We start from the raw sequence: 12,106 nt of genomic DNA on the forward strand, positions 1-12,106 counted from the left end.
TCTATCGGTTTAACTACAGCATACCCAAAATTCAGAAGTTTTTATAGCACTCAATCTCACATAATGGTGGTTGAGATCCTTAGAGAATATTCAGTTCTAGTGGAAGAGAATTTTGTTCTCTTTCACTTCTTAAAAATAGACTTCATTAGCAGATCTGCTAAATAAATAGCAATTTCCAAATTTCTAACCCAATGTCTATAAAGTTGGTGTGATTACTAATCCAGAAACTCTAGAAAGGGATATATAGATTATTAAATATGGCACGAGAAATCAAAGAATTTAATTCTCTAAAACTGTAATTTGGCTCCGATAAAACATGTCTTATCCGGTGTAGTTTTAAATAGACTGTACCATAAAATAATTGCAAGAATTTCTAGAAATACAAGCGACATTCAGAAGAATCCAATGATACTAAGAATTGGAAGTCTTGCTTTTTATCTTAAACTAGGAAATGAGAAAAGCAATAAGTCTCCAAAACATGGCACTTCAGCTACCAAGAATAGCTCCATGGGGGCCACGGCTGGCAGGGCGTTTGCCTTGCATGCGGCCTACCTGAGTTCGATCCTTGGCATCCCATATTGTCCCCCAAGCACCGCCAGGAGTAATTCCTGACTTCAGAGCCAGAACTTAACCTCTGAGCACCTCCAAGTGTGACCCAAAAAGGAAAAAATAAGAATAGCTCCATGCAGGGCAGCTGTTCCAAGGAGGGCCTCCCACCCTATAGAAGGGTGACGCACAAACCCTCAACTCTCTAAATCCCCCACCTTCTTCCCTTGGGCCAGGCTATAACTTCTGTTAGATTCTGACTTTCTCATGGAGTGAGATATAAAAAAGAACTCTAGAGAAAGCAATTTAGAACAATCTAGATAAGAGTTAGCCCAAATTTCTAAGAAAGTGAGACCTACTGCTAACCCATTTTGGCACCCAGAGACTTATATAAATGCATCTAGACTGTAAACTGAGCTAAAACAACAGAAATCCAAATAGCGGCACAATAGCAGCCACTCGAGATCCTATAATCTTCATTCTCAGCAATGGAAAACAAACTATCAAATGATGCCTTTTCAGCAGGTTTGGTTGTTGGGGGGAAAGTCCAAATAATAATAGTCAGTTCTCTGTTGAAATATTGAGTATATCCAAAGTATAGAGAGAATAAAATGAAGATCATCGGCCACTCAGGTGGGGGGGGAGGGAGGATATTGGGGTTCTTGGTGGGGGAACAGGTGCACTGGTGAAGGGATGGGGGTTTGATCATTATATGACCGAGACTTAAACCTGAAAGCTTTGTAACTTTTGTCACTGTATTTGCAGGATTCCGCTAGGAAGCAAGTTCAAGTGTGTCACATTTATTAATGTCTGTCTTGGAGCCTCTGCATGCAGCACTTTACCAGTAGGCATGCATTATGCATCACACCTGGCTTCCGAGCTGTGAGCAGAGGAGAGGCAAGGGCCGAGGCAGCCCGCAGGTACCCAGAGCGGCTCTGGGTCTCCCAGACCTTCCACATAATCTTGTCATTCCTAGAGTGAGACAGTATTAAACGGATTGTTTTGAAGTCAATATTTTTAGGAAAACAACATAGGACATATGAAAGAGACAATAGATTTGCTTGACCCATTAACAAAACCAAATTTTCTTCTTGGAGTTAAGATTTAAGGGGTGGAAATTGCACGTTTATGTAAATTAGAATTCTGCCCAGAGCCTTGATTTATTTCAAAACAATGAAGATTCCATTGTGAAGATATTTTTTAAACTTTCTTTAAGGGAATCAATTATTTGATTTCTAGCAAATGATATCACTGGAGAGATAGCGCAGCGGGTAGGGCATTTGCTTGCACGCTGCTGACCCAGGTTCGATTCCTCCATCCCTCTCAGAGAGCCTGGCAAGCTACCGAGAGTATCTCGCCTGCACGGCAGAGCCTGGCAAGCTCCCCGTGGCGTATTCAATATGCCAAAAACAGTAACAACAAGTCTCACAATGGAGACGTTATTGGTGCCCACTCAACCAAATCGATGAGCAACAGGATGACAGTGACAGTGATGTTTTAACTCCTCCATGTATGTGTGCTTGTGTGTGTGCCCTTCTGTCTTTAACTTGATCCTAAACATTCCCATTTTCACTACTTGTATTAGTTTCATTAATACTTATTCTAGGACAAGTGTAAATCAAATCCATTTCTCTGTGGGTTGTTGTTTTGTTGGTTTTTTTGGTTTGGGTTTTGAGGGGTCACACCTGGCTGTGCTCAGGGCTTGCTTTTGACTCTGTGTTCAGGCGTCATTCCCAGTGGAGCTCCTAGGACAGTATGTGGTACTGGGAGTCAAACCCAGGTCACCCGCATTGCAGACAAGTGCCCTACCCATTGTACTATTGTTCTGTCCCCATTTCTTTGTTTTTAAACATGCTTTTTTTTTTCAGGAAAAAAAATATTTTAATGAAGTTATTTTAAATGCTCTGGATATTGTAAAGGAGAAAGTCATTTTAAGAACACTGTTTGCGGCCGCTTTGCTGCTGAATGACCAGGATCCAGAGCCAGCTATATGACTTGGGGTCCCAGCGAGTGCTTGCAGCCATGTCTCCAGACTGTGAACTAAGCTTTTGCCCCATGCCGGCTAAGGGGGGAAATATCCTTCTCCCTTGGTTTTTCTTCCCTCCGGGAAGAAACGGTATGGCGTCCGCCATTTTATGGGACTTTTAAACAGGTATGAACTTGGTGGTGCAGGAGGGAAAAAAATGTGTTTTGAACTTGAAACAGTGGGACTCTTGGGCAGTCTCGGGCCGGGGCCGGTGCCAGCTCGAGCTCCGCCGAGATTTAACCTGAGTGGCCATGCCTTTGCACAGCCGCTTTGCTGCTGAACGACCAAGATCCAGAGCCAGCTATATGAATTGGGGTCCCAGCGAGTGCTTGCAGCCATGTCTCCAGACTGTGAACTAAGCTTTTGCACCATGCTGCCCCAGGAAGGGAAATGGGGCAAGTTCCAACTTAAATCTCCCTGGACTTAATTACTAAAATACAGAAATCCTAAATCGAGAGGCCGCGGTAGCGGCCTCGCAACTTTATATCTCTTTATTCTCATTAGTGGAAAACTGATTATCAAATGTTTCTCAAATGTTTCCTTGTCAATAGGGCCGTATTCTTGGGGGATTAACTCCAACAAGAATAGTGAGTTCTGTGTTGAAACTCCAACAACAATAGTGAGTTTTGTGTTGAAATATGGAATGTAATCAAGGTAAAGAGAAAAGGAAGTGAAATTTATCAGTTATGCAGGGGGGATGGGGGTTCAGGGGTGGGGTGGGAGGTATACTGTTTTTTTCTTTGTTTTTTTTTTCGGTGGTGGAATATGGGCACTGGTGAAAGGATGGGTGTTTGAGCATTGTATAACTGAGACATAAGCCTGAGAACTTTGTAACTTTCCACATGGTGATTCAATAAAATTAATTTTTTAAAAATAATAAAAAATAAAAAGTTTAAAATATAAAAAAATAAGAACACTTTGCTCTCGATTAAAATGTGTTTGTGAAATGAACTATTTCCCACCAACTATTGCAAGCAGAATGCTTTGTGATGAACCAGTAAGGAAGTGTTTTGACTAGAAAACTTTTAAAGCCACTTTTTTCTTTCCTAAGGGAATACTGTCTGTCCTCTGCTTTTTCTCATCTTCCTGGTCTGGGATTCTTAGAGGGAATGACCCTGTCAATACTCTGGACAAAAACAGTGATGATTTTAGTGGACAGAGAGGCTGTCATTTCATACCATTGCTAAGTAATTGCTAAACAAATATTCTAAAGAAAACAGAAGTGGGGAAAACATTCATTTAACTTCTAACCATGGGGGAAAAAACATTTATTTCTGGATATTTGGAAGGAAAGAGTGGTTATATTCTTGTGTTTGTTTTCTAAATAAAGTTCTAGTACTCATATCATTGTCACTGTCATCACTATCATCCTGTTGATCAACAATTTTCTTGAGTGGGCACCAGTAACATCTCCATTTGTCCTAGCCCTGAGATTTTAGCAGCCTCTCTTTACTCATCCTTCCCAGTGGTGCCTCATTGGAGGCTCTTTCAGGGTAGGGGGAATTAGACCCATCATTGTTACTGTAGTTGGCATATTGGATACTGTTGGAATATTTCCCCTTTTCCAGCTGCCTTCTGGAGTTTTGTCACAGAAACCTTTTATCACAGAAACCTAGCTGATCTTTGACCCGCAGATCTAAGGTGCTAGCCAGGCTTGATTTGACATAGTAGATTCCAGGCTGCAGCCCAGCCTGGTCTTTGGGATGTAAATCCGAGTGCTTTCAGCCCAAAGAAGGCTTCGGTTTTGGTTTTGTATCTTCTTTCCGGGGGGCCTAGATTAAGGGCCTGCAGATACAAGAGAATTATGTTGCCTCAATGTTCTTCCTGTAAGATCTTTTGGTGCCTTTGGTGACGTCAATGTATTGCGCCCTTTGGAAGGGCCATGATCAATAAAAGGGGTTCGGAGAGAAGGTGAGGGGGTGGAAAGTGTATAGGTGTGGAAAGTGTATAGAGGCGGGAAAGTGTATAGAGGTGGAAAGTGTATAGGGGGGAAAGGTGTAGAGAGGACGGAGAGTGTATAGAGGGAAGACTGGAATAAACTGCAAGTGAGACCAACCATCATGGCTCCGTTCCTTCCTTCGCCTGCCACATCTTCGCCATCAACCTCCCCGGGGTGGGGGAAGTGGCAGGAGGCTACCGAACTCGGCAGGAGGCTACCGAACTCGGGTGGCGGGAGAGACAGCTGCTGCCCTAGGCCCTGTGCCTGGCTCGGTGCGGTGAGGCGTCCCTTCCCTCGCCCGCGCCTTTTCTTTTTACTTTTATACAGGATACATCACGAAGAGCTTTCCAGGCTCTGCCATGCAGGCAGGATGCTCTCAGTACCTTGCCAGGTTTTCTGAGAGGGAGAACTAGGCTGTAAGAGGTCGAGTGGACACAAATGCGGCCGCACGCTGCCGAGAGCATTGTCTTACGTCTCTGGATCTTGACCATTGATGGGATTACACGGCACGGGGGCAGTTTGTGGGTGTGGCTGCCAAGCTATTGGAAAATTGGGGGGTCTGGGTGGAGGTGACCCAATCCCGATCCAAGCAGGCTTGGAAATCTCAGCCACGGGTCCTGCACACCTGGGTTCCTCTGCCAGTTCCTTCATGTGGGAAGCTCGTCCGAATGTGTGGAGAGGGGCCTTGAGCATGTACTCAGATAGCTTTCTAAAATTGTTTGGGCAGAGATGCCTCCAGACCCCTCACCAGGCGGAGTCTCATACCCGGGGCACCGCAGAGGGGGGTGGGTGATCCCACCACGTACCCAAACAGAGCCCCAGCAGCTGAGAACCTCCACACTCCAATTGCCACTATGCTCATGTCTAGACTCCACAGGCTCGGGACAACAAGCTTCATCTAGGACCGAATTATTGAAAAACTCAAGTATGCAGGTTGTGACAGAAATCTCCAGGTTTCGTGGAGTCAGAGGTGGGCACCTCCCCCACTCCCCATGTCCCTATTCTTCTGGGAGCCTGGCAGTCATGCTCATGAATTGCCTCTGGCCCCATAAAAGCTCATTAACCAGCCAAGATCCAGAGACTCATGAATAAGTCTCGAAAGAAATCAATAAGCTGCAGAGATGCTTTCAGACCCCAAAGTCACCATTCAGTTAAAAATTTAACTGCAGCTCTATCACCCCATTCAAAATTTTTTATTTCCTGGAGTGCACGATATCTCATACTCTGCACCACTGATATACCAGGAGTAGCACACCACATCGGATGGGATGTAAAGTAGAAGGCAACCAATCTCAATTAAGAAAATAGTAACACACAAGGCTTAACCTGCAAAATGTTAGTAACCTCTTATACAAGGGTTTAATGACTCCAGAGTGAGATACAACGATCTTCACACACTTTTGTCTAAGGAAATCTTTTTGATCATTTTTAGCGAATTATTCATAACAAGCAGAACAAATTATTTAGGGTCTGCTACTGGGGCAGGCCTAAGTGGTGGTTGGGAAAACTGGAAATAATAGTAATGGGAAGGTATAATGATGGTGAGACTGGTGTTGGAATATTGAATGTAATAAATCATCATCACGATCACAATCATGAATCCTGTTGATTGTCAAGTTGTTCGAGCAGTCTCAGTAACCTCTCCATTCGTCCTATCCCTGAGATCTTAGAAGCCTTTCTCTTTTCGGCCTTCCCAATGATGGAGGCTCTTTCAGGGTCAGGAAAATGATATTCAGCTGGTTACTGACTTTGGAATATGGATACACCATGGGAAGCTTGCAAGGCTGTCCCATGTGGGCAGGAAGCTCTCAGTAGCTTGCTAGTTTCCCCCAGAGGGAAAAGTAGGTCATAAGATATCACATGGCTGCTTCTCGGCCACGCGCTTCTGGGAGCTTGCTTTTAAGTTTCTGGATGTTGGCTGTTGATGGGATTACACACACCTGGGTTCCTCTGCCAGTACCTTCATGTGTGAGGCCTGTCCAAACGTGTGGAGAGGGGCCTTGAGCATGGCTGTGGCTAGGTTCCCGTGGTCTTCGGCCGCCAGGAGCTCTGCTCGGGTGGGGAGGAAAGCTGGAGCCCATTCTCTCCAAGGGGCCCCAGGGAAGACAGCCAGGCATGTGGGCAAGAGACTCATCATGAGCAACTTAATAGAAATAAATTTAAATTTTAAAAAATTAATTAAAAAAATTAAATTGTTTGGGGTTGGGTTTTGCTTTAGATGAGAAAAATCAGGCGGGCTTGAGACACACCTGGTCCTTGTCTGCTGACAACTATCTGACGCAGAGGTAGAGGCTTGGAAACCTCTTAGAAGTGGGAAAGGAAGTACCATGGCCTGACGTTCATGCAAGCTAGAGCAAAGAACCCACCAGCTCTGAGGACAAGGAAAAGAACTCAGAATTCTGTTTAAATCACTGAACAGATGAAAGATAGTCTACATTACTAAATTCCAGTGAAAGACACAAAAAAAAAGCCCTGGAATTGACCATCCACTCTGGTGAGTCACTCCTCATGGAAAGTGTCCTCTCCCCGATGGGCGGTGACAAAGGCAGAATGGGCCAAGTTTGCCTTGAGTGGTCACTAGACAAGTGGAGCAGGACACTTGCCCTTCCATGTCCCTGGCTACAATTCAGAGTTCCTAAGTGTGTGTCCCTACATTTGACCTCTCCATTGAACTCTTTTACTGCGAGGGAGGAGCAGGGGGTACCCAGAGCAATGCTAAGGCGACTAGAGGTGCTTGAGTCACTGCCAGTGACAAGCAATGTGCACGCCACTCCTTTGAGTGACCACCTTGGCCCACGCCACTAAACTCTTGATTCCTATATTTAATTATTTGCTATATGTATTTGCTTATTGGCAGAAATATCTAATATTTTTCCCCATTACCTACACCTGCTCAATCTTACCAATGAGTTTTCCTCTTTCTTAGTGTAAGGAGTTTGGCTTAAGGTACTGGATAACCAGGCTGGAGAGATAGTCCAGTGGGCAGGGCTTTTGCTTTCCATATAAGTAGACCTGGGTTCATTTCCCAGAACCCCATATGGTCCGCTGAACCCTGCCAGGAGTGATCCCTGAGTGCAGAGCCATGAGAAATCCCTGAGCTCTCCCATATGTGGTGTGGGGGGGGGAGATCCTGAGGGGCCGGAGTGATAGTACAGCAGGTAGGGTGCTTGCCTTGCATGCAGCCATCCCAGGTTCAATCCTCGACATCCCATTTGGTCCCCCCGGAGCACTGCCAGGAGTAATTCCTGAGTTCAGAGCCAGGAGTAACCCCTGAGCACTGACAGCTGTGTCCCCAAAACTAACAAAAATTAAAATACGGAGTCGGGAGAAGGAGCATTGCTAAGAGAAAGGATCTAGGAAAGGAGCAGGTCTGGGACAAGTTGATATTCCAATTGATATTCGAGCAGAAATAGAAAAGGATCAAACCTACTGATGCAACCACCAACGTTTAATCCGAATCTTTTCACTCTCAGAAGGCCACAGCTGCATCTGTTCTGGCCTTCACCCCTGCAATGGCTTCCCTTGCTCTCTCCTCTCCTACAGCCTGATCTGCATAATACAGCCAGGGATCACTTACTTTCTCCAAGAGGGATTTGTGGGAATATTTTCTGCCAGGAAATCCTTCTTCCAGATCTGCCTCTGTATGCACTTTCTCGTGAGCACAGTTCATCCTAACCTCCTCATCTGAAGTCTCTAGCTCATTATTTCATGCTACTCTGTGTTAGCATACATTTATTATCTCTATATATCTGAGTCAGATCATTTTAAAAATAAAGGTAAGGAAGTAATATGGAATAGCAAGCACACAGAAATATGGTCAGTGGGATCAGTGATAACCACCAACCCTTTTTCTTAAAGTATTGTGATATGTCATAAAGGGAATAGAAATCAGACACCACCTCTGTCTGAGGGTCTAGACAGAACTAGAGTATTTATAGCCTAGCCTTAACTGAGCCAAATTATTCTACCTCCTTCCTTCCTATATTCCTTCCTTCATTCTTCAGGAAATATTTGAGTGTCAGCTGCAAATACAATAAAGATGGGAAGGACCAAACTGGTCATTTTTTTCCCAAAGGTCCAGAGCCCAGAGAAAACACACAGATGCTCAAATTCACAAGTTAGTGTGAGTAGAATGAGTATGAGATTTCCCTGAGTATTCACACCACTATGTGACTCACAGAATCATTGGTGTGCTTCAAGGATGAGTTCACTTTGGGAGGACCTTAAATCTTCTTTGCACACTATTTTCAAGGCTCATAGAGTGGTATGACATCAGGCTGCAACCAGAATTAAGGTCTTGTTTCTCTGTTCACTCTTTCCACAAAATCAGTGATTACAGTTTCTAAATAATGGCCTTTGTTGAGGAAGATCTGATTTTAATGAACCTGTGTTTGTTCCTCATTGGAACTGCACCACTAAGACTGTGCCTACTGCATGCGTCCTTTCTGCAGATTCCTCGACGGCTAAGCAATGAGCAGTGGCTGCTGGCCCCATGGTTCCTACATGCAAGGATGTTACTCGCAAGAAAACCAGGTCTGTGTCTGGAACCCCTTGGAGCTGGGAGCAACTTTTGAGGACACGGTGAGTTCAGAGGCATGAAGAAGTGATTCAGAGGCTGGTCCTGAAAGAGAGAAAAGTTTATGTGAGAAGGACTAGTCAATGTTGTTTTTGTTGTTTTGATAGTTCTTAAGGCTAGAATGTCAGCTTCTTAAGGTGGTAGAGTGGTATCCTGATCTATTGACTGCCCACAATGTTAGAATCAACCTGGATCAGCAGTTCTGTAGCCCCAGCTGGTCCTCACAATACTTAATCACGCAATGAGCAATAGCTTCTGGAGCTTCCTATTCTATTTCAGAAGTTTCAGGGGTCAGGCAGCAGCTACTTACTAGATGGTACCTCAACATTAATATATATATATGTATGTATATATATATATATATATATATATACATACATGTATTTGGAGGGATCTCAGGGGATCAGAAGGAAACTTCCAAGTCATACTTGGATCACCTGGTAGTGCAATGCTGCTGCCAAGGATCCATGTTCTGGGAACTCTAAGGCCAACCCATCAGTGTGGGCGGCCACCATTGCTCTGCCAGGCTGTGCTCCAGCGGTGCACAGCACTGGGGGAATTCATGTAGTGCCAGGAATTGAACCCAGGGTCTGAAAATGCAAGGCATGTACTCCTTCCTTGAGTTAGCGCAGTGATCCTGAAAATCCATTTCCTATCTACAGGAACTTACCTGTAGCACTGACACTCGGGTCCTCTGCCGGCGAGGGAGCTGCATCTTCTCTGTGAGATTCCACATAGCCTCTTCTGGAAGTCCAGTCCCAAAGAACAACCCTCCCCACGAAATTCTCCTGTCTTGTGTTGTTGGTAGAATACGGGAGCATATCTAACTACCAGTGTGATTCAGTGGTATTCTTCTCAAATTTGAAATACCTGAGATCCCATATTGTGGGCAAATCGGGGTGGAATTAGTACCCTGAAATTCACCACCCACTCCCTTTTTGCTTTTCCTGACTAACACTACTCACCCACTGGCTGAGGTCAATTCACCAACCAACCTCTACCATTGGAGATGAAGTTGATTCCAACTTGAAAAAAAATCACTCCTCTTGAACATTCTGAATTCTCACCTTGAAACTCCCATGTCAGGCCATCTTGCCACATTCAACAGAGAAGAGGCCAGGCATTCCGGTGAGCAACGCGGCCGGAGAAATGCTCCAGACCCGAAACTGGGCCAGCAACACCGGAGAGCCGGACGGAGGAGGTGCAGCCTGCACACCTTCTCCAGATGGAGCCCTGGCGACACTGAGCAACAACTAACACGGCTCCGGCTTGCAGGACTGGGACACATCCGAGCCACAGGGGGGCACTGGAGTGGGGCGGCGCCAGCCCAACCTCCAAGTGGTCCCGGCCGCCGGAAGTCACGCCCTCGACCCACCCTCGGCGCCATCTTGCCACATTCAACAGAGAAGAGGCCAGGCAGTCTGGTGAGCAACGCGGCCAGAGAAATGCTCCAGACCCGAAACCGGGCCAGCAACACCGGAGAGCCGGGCGGAGGAGGTGCAGCCTGCACACCTTCTCCAGATGGAGCCCTGGTGACACTGAGCAGCAACTAACACGGCTCTGGCTTGCGGGACTGGGACACATCCGAGCCGCGCAGCCGCTAACGCGGCCGTGCGACCTTTTCTAAAAACTGAAAACATACAATCTTTTAATGGAAAACCAATTATCAAATGCTTCCTTAGTAGGGCTGTCTTTCTTGGGGGAAACTCCAACAACAATAGTGAGTTTTGTTTTGCAATATGGAACGTAATCAAGGTAAAGAGAAAATGAAGTGAAATTCATCAGTTATACAGTTGGGGGTGGGGGCGGGGGCGGGGGCGGGGGGTATACTGGGGATTTTGGTAATGGAATATGGGCACTGGTGAAGGGATGGTGTTTGAATATTGTATAACTGAGACATAAACCTGAAAACTTTGTAACTTTCCACATGGTGATAAAATAAAAAAAGAAAAAAAGAAACTCCCATGTCAGCTGCTAAACTTGGAAAGAACTTGAATGTTTTCAAAGTCTCTGGATATTGGCTCTTTAACTGACCAGTCAATACTTTTTTTTTCCCTACTGTGATCACAAGTCGCTTCTTCCTGGTAGAAAAAAAAGCTAGTAACTCTTAAGTTCAGTCAAAATAAGAATAATTACTAAAACAAAATAAAATGGGCAACCATGTGTGGGGGCAGCGGGGGTGGTGGTGTGTTTGTAGTAGTAAGATGATGCTAGAATTGTGGTGGTTGGTGCAGTGATAGACTCAGACATATATACATATATATTAAGCTATACTTCTGATATTTTCTAATACTACAAACCAATAAAAAAATCCTTTAAAAGTGAAAAGTTTATTAATAAGACAATACAAGAATGACACTCATTTGCCTCATGGTAAAGTTCTAGAATTTTTATCATATTTCCCAAATCTATTGCTTAAATGCAGAGTCTCTTGCCCAAGTGCCTGGCTGTCTTCCCCGGGGCCCCTTGGAGGGGGTAGGCTCCAGCTTCCCTCCCCACCCTGAGCAGAGCTCCCGGTGCCTGAAGACCTCCAGAGCCTAGCCACAGCCATGCTCAAGGCCCCTCTCCACACGTTTGGACGAGCCTCACGCTGAAGGTACTGGCAGAGGAACCCAGGTGTGTGGGACCCGGGGCGGAGACCTCCAAGCCTGCTCTGATCGGGACTGGGCCTCTTCCACCCAGATTCCCTATTTTCCAGAAGCTAGGTGATCACACCCAGGGACTGCCCCTGGTGGCCGTGTAATCCCATTAACGGCCAACATCCAGAGACTTAAAACCAAGCTCCCAGAAGTTTAGACATCTTATAGCCTAATTCTCCCTCTGGGAGAACCTTGCAAGCTACTGAGAGTTTCCTGCCCACAAAGGAGAGCCACACAAACTCCCCATGGTGTATTCATATGCTAAAGCCGTAACAATGATGGGTCTCATTACCCTAACCCTGAAAGAGCCTCCAATGCAGCATCGTTAGGTAGGACAAGTAAAGAGAGGCTTCTAAAATCTCAGGGCTAGGACGAATGGA

The sequence above is a fragment of the Sorex araneus genome, chromosome 1 (assembly GCF_027595985.1).
Source record: "Sorex araneus isolate mSorAra2 chromosome 1, mSorAra2.pri, whole genome shotgun sequence".
Lineage (NCBI taxonomy): Eukaryota > Metazoa > Chordata > Mammalia > Eulipotyphla > Soricidae > Sorex > Sorex araneus.